Source organism: Betta splendens, chromosome 24, assembly GCF_900634795.4.
Source record: "Betta splendens chromosome 24, fBetSpl5.4, whole genome shotgun sequence".
Lineage (NCBI taxonomy): Eukaryota > Metazoa > Chordata > Actinopteri > Anabantiformes > Osphronemidae > Betta > Betta splendens.
The window spans coordinates 11,034,158-11,051,829 of record NC_040901.2 but is presented as its reverse complement, the minus strand read 5'-3'; the positions used below and the strand labels follow the sequence as shown (position 1 = coordinate 11,051,829).

Here is a 17,672-nt window from a genome sequence, read left to right as displayed (position 1 = left end):
GTGCATTGACTGAGGCTGTGAATGGGCCGTGGCAGATATTTACGAGCCCTCGTCGCGCCGCATGGATTCTGTGGGAGCGTATTTCTGTTGGACCAAATGTGTGAGGACAGAACCACTACACTGTTTCTGTATGAATGAGGAAGATGCTGGGCTCATTTGTGTGTGTTTGTATAACATAGCTTTTAGCCGCCGTACAAAACATGCCAATATTCTGATAACCTGCTTCTCTAAAATGACTTTTGGAAGAAACATAATTGCTTTCTGAGTTGTTCGCTGCCGTGGTGTTTTTTACCTCAGGAAGTGTGACGCTGTTAAGTGGCAGGGATGCTTTATGTGAACGATGACACCTGGGCTCACATTCTGCATTACAACCCCACAGTCCCTCTAACTAATCTGGCCCTTACCAACAGAAATACAACTCCATGCATCACTGAAAGGCAATAGAAATGTGGAAATATTAAATATTAAATAATACAGTAATATGCAGAAATATATACTGCATATTACTGTTAACAAGGGCCACTAAAGGAATAGTAGTCTTACTTTAAATGCACTTTCTCCACATTCTACTCTATTAGTTTTAGTGAAATGACACAAAACTTAAAAAAATTCAAATCTTATATATATTTCATTGTGGTCTTAATCTGCTTCAACAGACAATATGATCTGATAGTCTACAGGTCCGATCTAACAGCTAGTAATGAGTAGAATTATTACAGTAGCTAATTAGTTGTTAGTAGTTGTCCTGTGAATGTCTTTTACAGTAACATATGGACATGAGCGCACAGACTGATGCTGGACGGGCAGGTTTACTGTGTGTAGCCCGTGTCCACAGAATGACGTCAGAGCAGTTCCTTCGCTTCTGCAGATTTATTGTGCATCATCACAGCCTCTGAGAGGCACAGTTGTGTGTGCGAGAGATGGTGTAAATTGGATATTATAAGTCCTGTGGGTTTGCAGGAGGGACCCCCGCTTCCCCTTCGCTCCCTTTCTCCAGCTTCTGTCAGTCGTAACACTTTGTCTCGTCGCACGGTGTCGAAAATAGTTTCAGAAAACAGACGGGGGAAACGCGCAGCCCTGTTATTTTGTCAGTGTCAGTTGTTTGGCTCGAGTGACAGGGATAGGTTTAATGGCTTGGGAGGAAGGAGTGTGTGTGTGTGTGTGTGTGTGTGTGTGTGTGTGTGTGTGTGTGTGTGTGTGTGTGTGTGTGTGTGTGTGTGTGTGTGGGGGGTTCTCTCTGCCTGGACCTTGAATTCTAGCAAAGCGAGAGAGCAGACTCTGCTGAGGAGCAGGTTGGTGAAATAAACAGCGGGCCTGAAGAATCAATTCAGCGCGGCTGTCGGGAGACTGTCAAACCGCCGGCCGTGATGGACAGCCGGGACGTCCGCAGTCTATTTGCTGCGGAGCGGCGAGCGAGTCAACCGTGCCGGGCCCAGACGATATGAGGGAGCGCGGAGCAATGGGCGCCGTGCTGGATCAGCGTAAGGGGGGGGGTCTGTATGCAGCAAGAGGTGGTCCCCAGAGGAGCCATGACGGTGCCGGCCCCAAAACAAGGTGCAGCATCAGTACAGACGATGCTGCACCACCCACCGTCGTTACACGGCGTTCAGGAGCGCTTAATAATAGAACCCACCCAGATGTCGGTGCCACACAGATGTGGGCTCCTCTCGTTGCAGGTGAACAGACTCCAGCTGTTCGGGTGGGAGCTGGAAGCAGCAGAGCCCAGTGTTAACTGACAGACAGGCTGCAGGAACCGCTGTGCTTCACCGCGCGTGGGACGGACGAGCCAACCCCTGAACGCATCACCTCGGCCGCTGCTTTTCTGAAGGGGCTGGAGTTTTAATCAAGTGCACCCGGCGCCACGTGCTCCTCCGCCCTCTGGCTCAGCGTGGCTCTGTGTGTAAAATTAGCAATAATTCAGGCTCGTACTCGTCTTACTGCGACCTTCAGACGCCGAGTGGCAAATATTAGCGGAGCGAAGCTTCATTTCATACTGTATATGCATGTCCCTATCGCGGAGGCTGTTGGCAGCGTGACACCGTCATTTGTATTCAGAAGCTTTTCTATTCACATAACTGAAAGCGACAGCTGTGTGCAGCACGACACAAGTCAGAGTATCGGGGATAAAAAAGCGAAGCCAAGGTCGATGGTGCTCTGTCATCGGACGCTCCTCCCCGTCTGCATCCCGGCGTCTTTGCACCCGAGCGCCCGGGCTCCATTGCTCTGGTCTGATTGCTCCGCCTGCCTTGGGGGGCCGAGGTCCTGCATCAGAAGACAGTAAATCCTCCCGCGCCCTGATAGCTATTGATTATGTATTCACGTCGCGCCTCCCGCCTGAGGGGAAAACAGCCCCGGCCTCCGATCTCTCCTCCTCTCATCATCCCTCGCTCCGTATTCACAGTTGCATTTCCACCAGAGTAGGCCCTCACACACTCACACACACACACACACACACACACACACACACACACACACACACACACACACACACACACACACACACACACACACACACACACACACACACAGCGTATCATATATTACCCAGCTTCCCTTTTCTCCCAACACCTTCTCAGCTAAACAAACATCTCGCCTCCTGCTTTGTTTATCTGCCAGCGTGACTCTCCTCCCGTCCGTCTGCTTCCTCCCTCTCTGTCACTTTCTCTCCATCGCTCGGCCTCGTTGTCGCTCCGCTGTCCGCTCTCTCTAGGACGTGGCTCACGTTCATAATGACAGGCAGACGAGCCTGTGAATGTGAATGTGGTGTTTCCCCTGAGGTGTCAGGGCTAAATTTAGCTGACCACACGTTCACCTTAACCTCAGTGTAAGTGTGAGGGCAGCGGCAGTAACACATCTGCATATGTATATGTACAGTATAAACATGATTAGCGCTGCTGCTTCTTCTGCTCATTGACAGCGAACTGACGTCCACAAACATCAAGGCGACGCTGACGTGCGGCGTTAAAGGTAATTTAGGAGACAAAACTGGCAGCTCAGCTATTTATGACGCAGATGTGAGTAAACAGAGCACAATCAAGGCTGGAATGCATCACTTTTACTGGCGTGGTTTATCTCCGTGGCACTTTACGGCACGTATTTACAACCTCGCCCCCGTGTCATATTTCAGCAACACAGCTTTTACCTAAAAATACGACTGCAATATAGTTTCCAGGTGAAGCTGGGTTCTTCTTTTTATTTTTTCACAGTGTTGACTCAACCTCAGCAGGGTTTTGTGTTTGTGTTGTTGGAAATAGAGTTTATAGGTGTGTGTGTGTGTTGGTATGAGGAGGGAAGGTGAATTCATGGATTTGTGTGGGTAAGAGACTGTTTTGTGTGTGTGTGTGTGTGTGTGTGTGTGTGTGTGTGTGTGTGTGTGTGTGTGTGTGTGTGTGTGTGTGTGTGTGTGAGAGAGAGAGAAAGTGGAACTATGCCTTTGATTGTATGTTTGTGTGTCTCTGGGTGTGACAGAGGCAACGATAGCGAGAGAGAGAGAGAGAGAGAGAGAGAGAGAGAGAGAGAGAGAGAGAGAGAGAGAGAGAGAGAGAGAGAGAGAGAGAGAGAGAGAGAGAGAGAGAGAGAGAGAGAGAGAGAGAGATCTGTTTATGTATGGATTTGTGTGTGTCAGTGTGTGTCTTTGAATGTGTGTGAGTGAGCGGCAGGCTGCTGGATTTTGTTTAGGGATTGTCACTGGATGTCAGCGAGTGTTTGTGCATGTGTTACAGAAAGAGGGATTACTCGGTGTGGGGGGTTTTCTGTGGGAGAGGGAGAGACGCATGTTTGGAGGTTATGTGATTTTTTTCACCTTTAACGTATAATGCATATGCTGCATGTGTGTGTGTGTGTGTGTGTGTGTGTGTGTGTGTGTGTGTGTGTGTGTGATGCTCTGCCCGGGAGCCTCCAACCCGCCTCACTTACTGTAGGTGATTTAGGAAGCTATTGATTTCACAGGCCTGCTTTGTTTTCTCCGTTTCCTCATAAATAGCAGATCAAACTTGCTCTCGCTCCCTGTTTGTTTTGTTCTCCTTCTCCTCCGGGCTATTTACGCTGACATTTCCAGCACTATCCTTGTTACATGGTGCAGAAAAATCATTTTCGTTTCTCTGCACCTTCGTCGACGCATCGCAGTCAGTTCCAGCGACGATGCTGATGATGATGATGATGAACAGCCCCCGAACTGAAAAATGTCTCCTGAGCACGTACAGTAATGATGATGCAACAAAGCTAATGGTGTAAAGTAAGATTAACAATGATGCTGACAGTGCTAACAAAGCACAAGCGAGTACAGAGTCCCTATTATTCATTAACTGCGTTATTGTTAAGGTATGTGTATATGTGGAGGATGCAGGAAGATGCTGACATGAGTCACATCAAGTCTTCAGCGATAAGCGTTCACCATGAGACGCAGTGCAATCGAGTTTGAGTCCTTGTCTTTTAAAGTTTGCAAATGAACTTGCCACGAACTAATTAATCTTGCGGCTCTAAATCAGATAAGTCGCGATTGGATTCCAAAGGGGGTTTAAAGGCATGACGTCGGGCCGTGTCATCTCCAGGAAACACTGGAGTTGAGGATCATGACGGGGGTTTAATTCACTGTCTCTAAGCGTCTATCAGAGGCAGTAGATGCAGCTTTAGATGTCCCTTCGTCGGAGGATGGGGGTGATAATGATGCTAACACTCACTGACTTTAAGCAGGGCAGTGTGTTAGCATCATATACTCGTAACTACTAATTTAATGTTAGTGTATGTTTGAGGGTGAAGCAGGCGGTAATAATATTAAGCACCAATGACTTGATGATATTGGGGGAGAATGTTTAATACTAATGCAGCATCAGTAGCAGTGACATTCATGATGATGATAATGATGATGGTGATTATCATTAGGAGGCTGATGAGTGTAATGATGACAAATAGACTTCAGAGATGAAGACGTGATGGAGGAACTCGCCTGTGGTCGGAGACGGATCCTTCTGCGCTTCACTGTCTTCCAGCCATTTTCCCAACTTCTAGAAAAGCCGCGAAGGCGCAGATGTGAGGATTAAACGTCACCAAACGCCTGAAGAGGCAGCGGTGACATAAACGCGTCTACAGGTGCCTCGTTAAAGGCTTTAATTAAGAGCTGACATCACTGAGCACAATTTACTGGCTAACGAGAATAAATCATAAAAGCTCATTTATCGCAGCGCGAGAAGATAAAACGGATCATATTTTAAACTCTTCATTTGAAAGAGGATCACCTGAAAAAGTACAACAGGTTACGGAGCTTGTTTATAAATTAGTTTTCCAAGGACATAAAACTACTTGATGTATTAGATTATAGTTTTGGGGCAAATACTAATGAATGAATTTATAATGAATGAAATCCTGAATGTGGAGCTTAAAAGTGATGCATCTAAATGTTCTCTGGCAGAACGCAGCCTCTTCTTCGTGTCAGGGCAACAGCCCCCAAGGACAGTTTCCTCATGGTGACACAGCGCTGAAAAGCAACCATAGCAACCACTTATCTCCGCGTAACACCATCCACGGCGCACGGCTCCACTTAGATACAAAGCGCCGACGCTCGCTTGCTTTTCGCTAATTTCCCTCGGAATTATCGCCCCCGTTCGCAAATGGCACCCAGACTTGTCCCTCCTTTAAGGCGATGGACTGCGCCTGAGGCGGGCGCCTGTTTGTTGCGGATGTGCATCTCCAAGAACACAGATGCCGCGTTGTTTGCCTCGTCGAGAGCCCCGAACCCCCCGCGGATGTGAGAGGGAGCCACATAACGGCATCGCGCGCAGCCACCGGCCACTTTGTTCTGCAGAACTCTGGGGACGGCTTCTCCTGTACTGGAAGTTGAATGAATAATTGTGCCTAATGCACCTTGTGCCACTCATTGTAGTCTCTCCATTTGTCTGCTGTAATTATTTTAGCGGAGCAGCAGAGCCGCTGACCACAGCCTTGCCCTGCGAGCTGCTGCCAGCAAAATAATAATAATAAGGTACTGGAAGAGAATTGAGGCCAGTCTTTTCTGTCGCGGGTCTTTCATTCCACATGAGTCAGACAGTGGAATGTGTTTGTATTATTTTGCAGGAGCCCAAATTAAATCTTGGTAGATGAGAGCGGGCCTTGGTTCTCCGAGGACTCTGCGTCGGTGCGAAATGAGGAAAGAGGAAAATGTAATATGGTTGAAAGGAGCATTTGCGTTGGCAGCGTTCGGTTGCTGTAAGAGAGGGGTTTAGAGGAAGTTACGGCAAACGGAGGCGCGGCAGCGAGCTCGGGGATAAGGCCGAGGATTAAGGGAGAACGGGCGAGCGGGAGGGAGGAGAGAGAGGGAGAAATGAAGACAAAGTGAGAGGGAAACGTCCAGCGTGTGTTGAGGTGGAGAATGGATGTGTTTGTGATGCCAGGGGTCGAGTGAGGTCCGGTGAGGTCCGGTGAGGCCCGGTGAGGTCTGGTGAGGTCCGGTGAGGTCTGGTGAGGTTCGGTAAGGTCTGGTGAGGCGGGGCGGCCGGGCGCCTCCCTTTGTGAGCGAGACCTGGTCCACAATGGCCCAGTGCCAAGAAGGAACTCTCACTTTCATCTGCGTTTTTTCCTCCGGACTCCAATCGATCACGCGCTGGCGATGAAACGCCGGCAGAATTATTCATCACATGCCGGGCAACGAATGCACGTGGACGCGTTTGGAGGGGGGAGCTTTCGCCTTTGGCCGCCCTGTGCAACGCTTCCATGCAGCGGGGGGTAAAGCTGGAGAGGAAATGAGCCTGTTGGGCAATGACACGATGAGAACACGCTCCGCTCGCTGGAAACCAATCCCCGAGAGGGGATGTCTGCTGCTGTGCCCCCCCGCACACACACACACACACACACACACACACACACACACACACACACACACACACACACACACACACACACACACACACACACGCGCGCACACACACACACACACACACACACACACGCACACACACACACACGCATACACACTCACACATACACACACACACACACACGCACAAACACACTCACACATACACACTCACACATACACACACACACACACACACACACACACACACACACACACACACACACACACACATACACAGGCATCTAGTTGTTCAACCTTGACGAGAGGAAGACTCCTAAATGGGTTGTGTTCCATTAAAGGAGCAGTCCGGTATTTTATTTTCTAGTCAACAGATTTGATTCGTCAGTCAATGAATATATTTAGCAGCAATGGAAATGGTTTCGTCATCGCTGCGAACGGTCACTCGTGGATTTGGCTCAGTGGATCACCTCGCCGTAAACCGTAAATCCCGTGCTCTCACTACTGAGTGGATTCATCTTGTGAGGAGTCGGGCTCCAGTTTGCCACACGGCTTCATTGGGCGGTCTCTCTCCGCGCCGGATGAAGGAGGGAGGGGCCACGATGGCCGCCATGGACGCCTTTACGACTCCCACTCCCACTCCCACTCCACAGGCTGAGCCGCGTCACAGCGATGTGGAAGCAGGAACCTGCTCCATTAAACTGTCTGAAACGGCATCAGACGGCGTTAATGTCATGGCTGTTTCCCTTCTGCCTCGGTGTCGGTGCCGTAGGCGGCTTTTAACACAGCTGTCGGACAGCGGAGCCTCGTCTCCAGCCCTGCTGCTCCGCAGACGGACGCCAGCGTGGCCACCGCTGCATCCCAGCTCGTGTTATGGTCACCGGGAGCCAGAGACGGCGACGGAACGAGGCGCGCGCCGCTCGTCTGCTGGTTCTGCCGCCGCCGTCCGTCCTCCGGCAGGAACCGGGCTTGAAGGAATGTGGAAAAGCATGTGTTGAAAAGCACAGCTCCACACTGTGACAGGTGGCGCCTTTAAACGTGCCCTGTGGAGGATCCCTGCAGTCCAACACTGTTGTACAGTGTTTCTCACTACGCCCTGAGTGGATCCATCTGCCTTGAATGATTCCAAGGTTTTCACCCGTGTGTGGGCTCAGAAGCAACCTCCAGCTGTGCTGGGTCAGGGTAGGAGGCCATCTGCCTCCACCGGTGGGCTGATAGTAATAATAAACCGTATTCTAACTGCTTTAAAGGCTGTCTGGCCGAACACGGGTTATTTTGTGACGCTGATGACTTCCTTTGTGCGTTGGGACCTGTTCCTGCAGCGCCACACACGACGCACTCAATACAGCGGCGTCTCTTCCATCCATTCATTTACAGCAGGAGATCTCCCTGATAAGCCACTATCTCGCAGATGGGAACAGCGCGTTCTGCTCTCGCAGAGCGCCGGCGTCCGACTGGAATCCTCGCTGCAGCCGATCGCGGACGGAGCAGCGCGAGCCGCTTGACCAGCGGACACAGGTGATCCGCTGCGCGGCGAGACGACGCCCAAAAGCGCATGTCATGTGATCAGGACCACCCGCTGTGTTTACGCTGCAGCAGAAAAGCTGCGGGAGTGACTCAGCAGCCTTTGTGGGAATAAAGGTGTGAATCACACAAGGAACGCTGTGAAGGCTGCTGGAAATGAGCGACGGATGAGCGAGTGCAGACGCGCGACAGGCCGGACAGCTCTGTTTACGTCTCCTCACTTACGTGACAGACTTCTGATTGTTTAGCGATTGAAGCCGCGGCCGCTCTGTCAATTCTATGGATTTTTGCATCCTTTCGTCAGCAAACTGTTGGGAGCGCTATGAAAATTCCCATCACATCCCCAACGTGTCTCTTATAATTGCCTGTTTTCTGCAACCATGAGTCCAGAAGAAGACGGTAAAATGATACGAATCGACATTTGGGGAGATCTTTAACATTTTCATTTGTTGGAACAAAGCAATTAATCAAACGTCAGATTCGCTGCCAATTACATTTTTACACAGCTACTGGACTAATTATTTGTATCTGAACGGCTGCTTGCTGTCATGGTTCTGGCTCGGAACACGATCCCAGTGGATTAAATGGTTTCTAAAATATACACGGTAGCAGAAGCTGAGTGCGGATTCACAAGAGGTAACAAAGTCATGGTGGTGGAGGGATTAAACAGCTGCTGCCACCATATTAGTAGGAGGTAGTGTGAGAATAAATTAAACACGCTTCGGGTTTGAGCTGTTAAACAGACAAAGGAAGATTCTTTGTTAAAAAAATACCACGTTGCTCTGTGACGTGTTCCAGTGCGTTTCAGCCTCTGATCCCATTCACGCACTCGCTCTCAGCTTCGCACCTCGGTGATCCCAGCGTGATGACAGCGTGATGGTGATGGCGATGGCGAGCAGTGATACTGGACGCGGCCGCAGGGAGCGGCGCTGGTCCTCCCGTTTCTCGGACCGGGACCAGCAGCGTCGCAGTCCCTCCTCCGTCGGTCCGGTCGGCGGGTGCAGCGTGGGAGGTCGGTGGCTCGTCAGGGCACACGCACGCTCACTGTACCTGCGCGCGTGGACGCTGCGTTCACTGTTCGAGCATCATGAGCGCAGCCGAGGTGCAGCTCTGCCCTCTAGTGGATCGAAGGGGACAACGAGGTGCGGGCTGTTTCCGTGCATTTGCCTAAACGGCGCAGTGGTTCAAGGGCTGCTGCCTCGCAGCACCGAGGTCAGATTTGCATGCTCTTTCCATGTGTCGCATCTTCTGCGGCTCCTGTTTTACAGCTGTGATTGGAATGAATGGGAGCGGTGACCTAATATAATTTAATGGGGTGTTTGAAGAGGCTTTGACGCTGAATGGACCCACTACATGACATGGGTCGTAGATATTTATAATGCCAGATGTTCCTGCACCAGATCAGTTCATGCATTAGTGCCTTAATGTAGTCTTGCTCTCAGGTCCACAGTAATACTTATAATACTTACTAATATATATATGAACAGTAAAGATGTACTGTTTGTGCACGTGGAAGGATGGAAGTGATCAGGTGTTGTTGTCTTCAGCATCATTAACATTTGGGACGACTTCTATGACCCCCTGCATTTTTGCTAGAGGTTAAAGGTTTTATTAGTTTTTTACCTTATTCAAAAATTCATGATGTTTAATTCATTGGCAAATCATCTCTTTTTGTCTTTTCTCATTTCTGGTGCGAAATGCTGACTCTACTCCCACAAAGTTGTCTTGACATTTATAAAATAGGCTCATGTTTAATGAGTAATTCATATTTCACAGTCATCTAAATCTGGCGCTGCTCAGACTGCTGATCACTTCGTGCTGTAGATGCAGTGGTTCGCCTTTCAGCCTCATCATGAGTCATGTTGTCACCGACTCTGCCCACACGGTGGTTTGTTCCTGCGTGGAGTTCATCCCTGCTGCCACATGGTGGCGCTGCGGCATCAGCTTTGGGGGATCAAAATGACTAAGTAAGTCGGAAAATATGCGCTAAATGTAGGTGGGGGTTGTTATTGTGACTCAGCTTCTCGCCACAGGAGTGAGACCTCTCAGCGGGACACTGGGTGTTTTCAGAGACGGATGGGGAAGAACAACAAATGAAAGAGCCTTTGGGCGGTATGAGTTTGATTTAGTGGCGTAAGTCTCAAGTGAGTGTTCTGAAAAAGAGGGAAAAGAAAAATATTCCTGTGCAGCAGCTCTCAGAGTGATTCAGTAAATTACATGTTGGATGCAATAAATTGGCACCGGAAAGCCTGTTTACTATTTTGCAGCGCATGTACACATAGTTACAGTAGATGACTTCACTCAGGTCAACATTTACATGGGCCGAAAGGATGTTTATGCAAACATAATAGCAGCTACTGCAACACGGCGCCGCTTCCATGGAAAAGCGCGCCAGGATCGCATGTCTCTGTTGAGTCAGGCTGAAATGAGCGAAGAGCTGCCGTGTAAAGTCGAGCGGCTCAGGCTAAAATCAATGTTATGTTATCTGAACCATGACTGTGAATCACTGAATAAGCAGGTCCTTACGGGAACAGTGCTGAACGCAATTATGTCCGACGGTGTGACTGATGACTTGTCCACAAGTTCTGTCCACACTTGCATTTACAAATGTGAATTGATGAGTGTGTGGGCGAGATGGACGTTAAAATAATATCTGCTGAGTGGTGGATTACATGATGTAGCAGGGTCGGCGCTCAGGACTCATGCACCCTTTAGTTCAGTTAGGCTCAATAACTTGTTCCTGCATTAAGTTTACTCTAACGAACTATCAGAAATACAGGGTCTTTCATTTTTGTAAATATCTGTCTTCACAATATGACTAATACAACCTTATAGACCATAAATGTTCAATAGACAGAGTACAGTTTTGCTCAAACACCTACTAGACCTACATTAATGCAGTTGTGGGTGTAAAACAAAGTCTTTTTTCATCTTATACCTGCTGAAACATTTAGAGTAATGCGGAAATGTAAACTTATTAGCTTGATAATGTGGAAGTTCATCTCAGTGCAGTGTGACACAGCCTTATGCGAAAGCCGACCTCCTCCACCTGGTGGGAACAAAGTAGAACAATTTGTTTCATCTGTCTAGACATATTCCCTCTGCACCGAAATGATCAAAAAAGATAAAAGCATTGGCTCGCCAAGCTTTTTAGTTTCACTTATGACTAAAAGGGCTTTAACAAATCTCTGTTTAGGTTGAGGAAGTGGAACATGCAACCACTAAATTGGATGTTGCAACACATGAGTAATGATGAGGGAGAATAAGGGAAAAGTTCTGTTTCGATATCTCTCTACATGTTTTATGTGGCGTCGAGGACGATCAGAGCGCCATCACCTCGGGGCGAGTGGTGCCCTCCATCACCTTGGAGACAGCCAACCTGTCAATCAACCTGAGAGCTGCAGCACAACCACCCGGCGCTAGGGGGCGCACTGGAGCTCCATCCGATTACCACGAAGGTCTGCAGCGACCATGGTGAAGTCAACGTGCCACACTCCGGAAACAGGACAGGTGTGCCTTCAAAATAAATGACAGAAACAAACGAGGGCAAATGGGGAAACTGTTCCACATCTAATCACGGGTATGAAATGTTCGTCTGTAAAATAAAATAATTATTTAAGAGACAAATTATATCCACTTTTTACTCCACTTTTGTGAGCACGACACATACACACATGACTTATCTGGGCACAAAGTCCATATAAAAGGCATTGAAATTTTTTTTCACAACGTGATAGACGTCTTAAAATAAATAAATACCTATCTTATTCAGGAAAAAATGTCTAATGTCCCTGACTCGTCAACATGTAGGCTATATTAGAAAATGAGTATTATAGTATTTAATAAAAATACGGAAAACAACATTTACCTTGTTTAATTTATCCTGTCTTTGTATATTACTAGATGTATAAAAACGCCCAAAGAATCATAAACTACCTGGAGCCAGGTCCCACCGAACTCTAGACTTAGGGGACAAGTCGTGACTGAGGGGCTTTTATTTTGAAAGCAACGCGGTCGGACATGAGGTTCCGCTCTCTCTCCGCGCCGTTGACACCGGCCGTCCAACGGAGCCCCACAGAGCAGCATCGACTGCCGTATTCAGAGAGCCCGTCTCCCCCAGTTCCTGTTTCCGTCGCAGCGTTTCCACACACTTTTCTGGAGCGACGAATCGCGGGTGCCGCTGCGTCAGACCCAGCCTCCGCAGCCCCGCTCGGATGCCACTGGGAGCCGGTGTATCCCGTCAAGGTGAGGCTTTAACGCGCTCTTTGTGCATGGCGGAAACGCAGCAGCGGCGGCGGCAGCGCTCCGCTCGTCCCGGCCTGTTGATGCGTCGCTGCCGGGGATCACGGCGGCCACACAGCGGTCGCTCCGGGCTGCGATATGTGGTCCGGGCGTCTGCTCCACGCTCCGCTCGCATCCGAGCGCGTCGCATTCGCCCCACGGCCCCCGGCGTCCCGCTTTGTCGGGGGCATGTCCACAACGATCACCGCGGCGTCCCGGGCAGCTGGCCCGCAACCTGTCAGCCGTGCCCGGGACGGCGTCGCGCGGACGAGCGGCCGCGGGAGCGCTGCAGCGCGGCTGCCGCGTTGGAGCTAGCGGCGTCGGCGGCGCTAGGAGCGTGTAGCCGTAAGCTAGCTCCAGCGTTTGACCTCCACCCGTGCACATCCACGACGCGGCGGCGCGCCGGACCGGCGTGCGCATCCCGGAGCCGCGGTGCTCTCGCGCTCGGGCAGACAAAGCGCTGGCTGAGCATCAGCGCGTGCAGCTCCGCAGCCCGGGCGTGCGTTTGTTTTCGACGTCCGGAGGTGTGGTTCGTGCGTGAGCAGGGCCCGGCTCGAATCAGGCCACGCTTCAGCGCAGCGGGGCGGTCGGAGGGAACCGGCAGGGCGGTATCTGCTCCCCGTCGTCTCCCCGCGGGCGGCTTCGGGAGGCTGAGGATAATAGAGATGGCAGCACCCGCCGGTGCTGGTGTCACAACCGGTGGGGCTGTGGGTCCGGGCACCAGCAGGGGCGACCTCCACACGGTGCGCGTGCCCTCATGGGGATGCGGGAGCTGGAGTTGGAGCGTCCTGGCTCCAGATGATGCCACTGTTTACAGTAAATTCTCTAAGAGTGTCCTCTGACAACAGATGAGCTCTTCAGGTTCTGGAGGAACACAGTCGCCACGGCCCATTGTGCCGTTTGAGCTGTAGTTGCTGACGAGGGAGAAACTCAACACCTATGGACAACTGATGCATCATTAATGCTATCTAATAAAGCCAGCCTTGGTAACTGGAAGCTGATTGATTGAGTTAGTAGCCTCGGTCCGCTCATGAATAAATGAAGAGTCACATACATTGCAGTAAGAGCAGTGTGGGTAATGGTGGTGGTGTGGGGGGGTTTAGATAGATGTCCATTCAAATCTGAGCTGCTTTATAACATAAGCTCACACTCCACTTATTTAATATAAAGCAAAGTGACTCATTCTTTGGCAACACTTTGCTTTCATCTGGCCGTGGCCGGGTTCTTTTGGAGTGGCCCGGCACGGCCATGGGTGGACTCATTTGTACCTGCCAAGTGCAAATAATTACATTAGGCCAGTTCATCCCAGGCTGCGTAATTTTTGATGAAGTGCTTAAATCAAACAGCGGTGATAACACTCAGCCTGGAGATTCGCGGCACTCGGCAGGTTGTCGTCACGGGAACGCGCCGGAGACGGGCGTTTTCCTGCTCGGTGACTTGATTGCAGTGGACATATGTTGCATTTGCTAGCGTGTAGCTACTGTAAAACATGATACAGCATCTATAATAGAGGAGTCGGTGCTTCCTAGAGGCACACACACACACACACACACACACACACACACACACACACACACAGGAGCTACAGCTTATCCATTTTCTCGCCTCCCCCTTCCTGACCCCCCCCCTCCGCGCTGCCCTGTGCTCTCACCTTCTATACCCCATGCTGCTGTCTGTCTTCATTTCTGGACTAATGACTTCATTAAACGTATTAGTGTTGTTCTGCCAAAGAGCTTAGATATGGTGCGGTGAGCATAAATGGGCGGTGACTCGTTTTACGCTCGTATCTGTATTTAACACAGCGCGTTTGTCACGTGGCGATGCCCGTTCCTCTCCTTTCTGGTTTAGCACAGCGAGCCGCCGCCGAGCGCGAGTTTTATTTAAAATAGCAGTTGGGTTTGTTTTTCATTTCAGTTCTGTCTGCAATAACCACCTGTCACCTGCACAGCAAGTGCCTCTGTTTGCATGAAAAGCCATTCTAATTTCAAGCATCACAGTGTTTTGGCTCAGTGTACAGTGTGTGTATAATGCTTGATATTGGCTTCAGTGTGCTGTGTATACATTCCCTCTTTGCACCCTGTTGTCCCAGATATATCCTTTTTTTTTTTTTCTTGAAAACGTCAAACGGCTGAGGAGAGCGCGCTGAATAGAGCTACGGTGGAAACAAACAACACGTTTTGAAGACACGCTCCCGGTTTGGGGCCTCGTGCTGCAAACACAAAGGACGTTGAAGTGAAGGAGCTACGCGCGGCGGCGTCGCTAGCAGCGAGCCGCCATGGCAACAATGCCACAAAGAGAGGAAGGCTCATCCGCTAGCATTGTTTTGTTGGCGTGGCTAATCTCTGCGCAGAGTGTTTCTGCTCCCGAAATCCAGACAGTGTAGTGTAAATAGAGCAGAAGCCACCGAAAAAGAAGCCTTTCGCCTTTTGTTGTTCCTGCTTTGAGGAAAGGAGAATAAACTTGTCCTAAATAGAAACAAGGACACGCGCGTTCTGCCACTTGTTAGCATGTAACAAGACGCGGTCGCAGGCGTTTTGCCGCGTGCACGTGGCCCCTGTGCGTTCGGCGACGACTCCTCCAGGCTCGTGAGGCCACCCGTAAACACGCTGCATGTGAAGACGCTTTCATGAGCATATAGAGGACGTTAACGCGCTGTAGGCGTAGTGTGGGGACCGCGGGGCTAATTGACACGCCGCGCGCGGCAACCTGCAGTTGCTAGTTCCGCCCAAGCGTGCAGAATGCAGCCGCTCTAAAGGGCAGAATCTGTAGGAAGAAGACATTTCCGCCATCACTCTCCTCCTGCTCTCATCCTGCTGGAGGGCCATTATTATCTGTATTGTAAGACAGAGTGTCTGTCTAGTGATCACGCGAGCCAATCACAGGGCGACTGTGGGACAGGTTTCCATGGAGAAAAGCGGGGCCGGGCTGCGAGGCTGCCGGCTGCGTCCACGCCGATCGCATTCTTCAGCGGCGGAGGAGGCAAAAGGCCCCGGCAGGCCTGCCCTGCTGTCTGCCTGTCTGAATGTCTCGCTGCTTGTGTACCTGTCTCATTCAGCCGGATGTGGAAGGACGCGGTGCAAGGCAGTTCTCAAAAGCAATCGAGTCAGACGGCCGCAGCGGGAGCCCGGCCGCGTGGCATCAGATTGGATTTGTGCTGGTCTGGATCTAGATTACATAAGGCTTCAGCCACAGCTGTTTGGAGGATGTTGTGAATGTGTGCTGGGTTTGGGTCGAGGGTTGGCTGTGAGTGGACGCTGTCCCCGTCGCTGAGACCAGTCAGAGATCCTGACCCGGCCTCCCCTCATGGACAGTGCTGCTCCGGCTCAGCTCAACCCTGCAGGGAGGCTTCCAGCCTGCAGCGCACTCACACTACAAAGGTTGTGTGTCTGTGTGTGTGCGCGAGCACACTCGCGTTTACTCGTTGCTTCACAGGGACTTATTGCTGCAGCAGCCGGAGTCGGGAAGTGTCCAGAAATAGGAATGCTCCCCTCACAATGAAATTCACTTCCTTCTGTTTTCCCTTTTCATTTATACACAAGATTAAAATAAGTTTCTTCATTTTTAATAGTTATTAGTCAAATAACTCATTAATATTACTACTGTATGTATCCCCACTTAGTCTATGTACGTTTCACTGTTTCTGTGAACAGTGCCGTAAGACTGTGGTGCCTCTTCTGTATGAGGAACTGGATTCACATGGGTATGACACACGCTGAGAATTTTTAGCTCATCAGAAGTTGCTGTAGGACTCGCTTTGGGACACCGAGCGCCAGCCCCCCCTCGGCCTGTCAACCAACCACCTACCCGCAAATCCACTGCTTCTCTGAGCCTGTGGCTCATCACGCAGCCCTGTCAGCCCCCCGAGTCCACAGGTCTGGTCTGGATCACAGCAGGATCAGATGCTGGAGGGATTCAGGGCTGCTGCTAAAAATTCTTATCTGCCTGACATGCCACTGGACTGTCTGGGTCTTAAGCCCACACAGTGTCCAACATGAAACAGGATCTAAACATACTTCAGTCCCTAAAGAGCTGTTTTTAGACTGGGAGCCTCCTGAAAGTACAAACCCACTCTAGTGGCATCCGTGGATGGATGGGACAGATATTTGGAGTGTGGAAGAGGCAGATGGGCTCGGAGAGGAAATTAGGAGAGAAGAGAGAGGTAGTAATTGGGACAGCTGCGCAGCTTCGGGCACAAGTAGTCAGATCACCAACCCCTCCACCCCCACTCTCCTCACCCTAAAACATAAAAAAGTGAGCCAGATGCTGGCCATTAGGATCACGGTGACAATAGTCCAGATTCGCTGTGCAGCCAGAACACGGGAAGCGCAAGCCCACAAAGACACACGCACAGGAATGCGAAAATCAAGAGCATGAGCTCATCTGACAGAATGGGTCCATTTCCCACACTCGGGTAGAAGGGTTGTGTGACAGGCCTGCTTCTGCACACGGGTTTCTGGATATTAGTCCGGTCTTCAACTGGGAGCGTTAACTCCCAGCAGCCACTGTGGCTCCGTTCACACACGAGGATTACTGAATGTCCTCCATTTAGCCGGTGGTACCTGATCCACCACTGGCCGGTACTGGATGGCCTGCATATGACCCCCGCACAGGTCCAGAGAGGGTTCAACCCCAGGCTTCTGGGAAGTCAGACCTGGACCAGGATGAAAGACCTGCATTATCTTTTACCTTGTGGGGGTCTATTTATGCCACTGGTGCCAGTCTAGCTACTGGAGGGGATTGTTTGCAGTGGGGGGGCGGGTGTTTATTGGTGCTCTATTGATATGAGTACATTCATTTTTGTGATCTCCATAGAAAGGTCAGACTGCAGGGTCAGGCACACTGCGCAGCCCTCTGAGCTACAAGGGCTTCAGTGTTGTCCTGCTTAGCTCTAAGCATTAGCGTCTCTGCCAAGTTCACCGTAGGTGAGGTGGGTAATGTGCATGTGTTCCTCTCCATATCTATCAAAGAGTTCATTGTTAAGTATATGTGGCATGTGCAATGTGTGTTCCTGCTGGACGGCGGTGTAGGGTGGCAGCTGAGCGGATTGTGAGGGTTCATG

The 17,672-nt window shown here is 50.5% G+C and overlaps 1 protein-coding gene across 1 annotated transcript in view; it reads left to right on the top strand.

Annotated features, from left to right (window-relative positions):
• The first annotated feature begins 12,421 nt into the window (after positions 1–12,421).
• Positions 12,422–17,672, top strand: part of fut8b (fucosyltransferase 8b (alpha (1,6) fucosyltransferase)) — a 49,140-nt gene continuing 43,889 nt past the window's right edge. The window contains exon 1 of the mRNA XM_029141689.3: positions 12,422–12,577. The gene's annotated coding sequence lies outside the window, so the exon portion shown is untranslated. The remainder of the gene's footprint in view (positions 12,578–17,672) is intronic.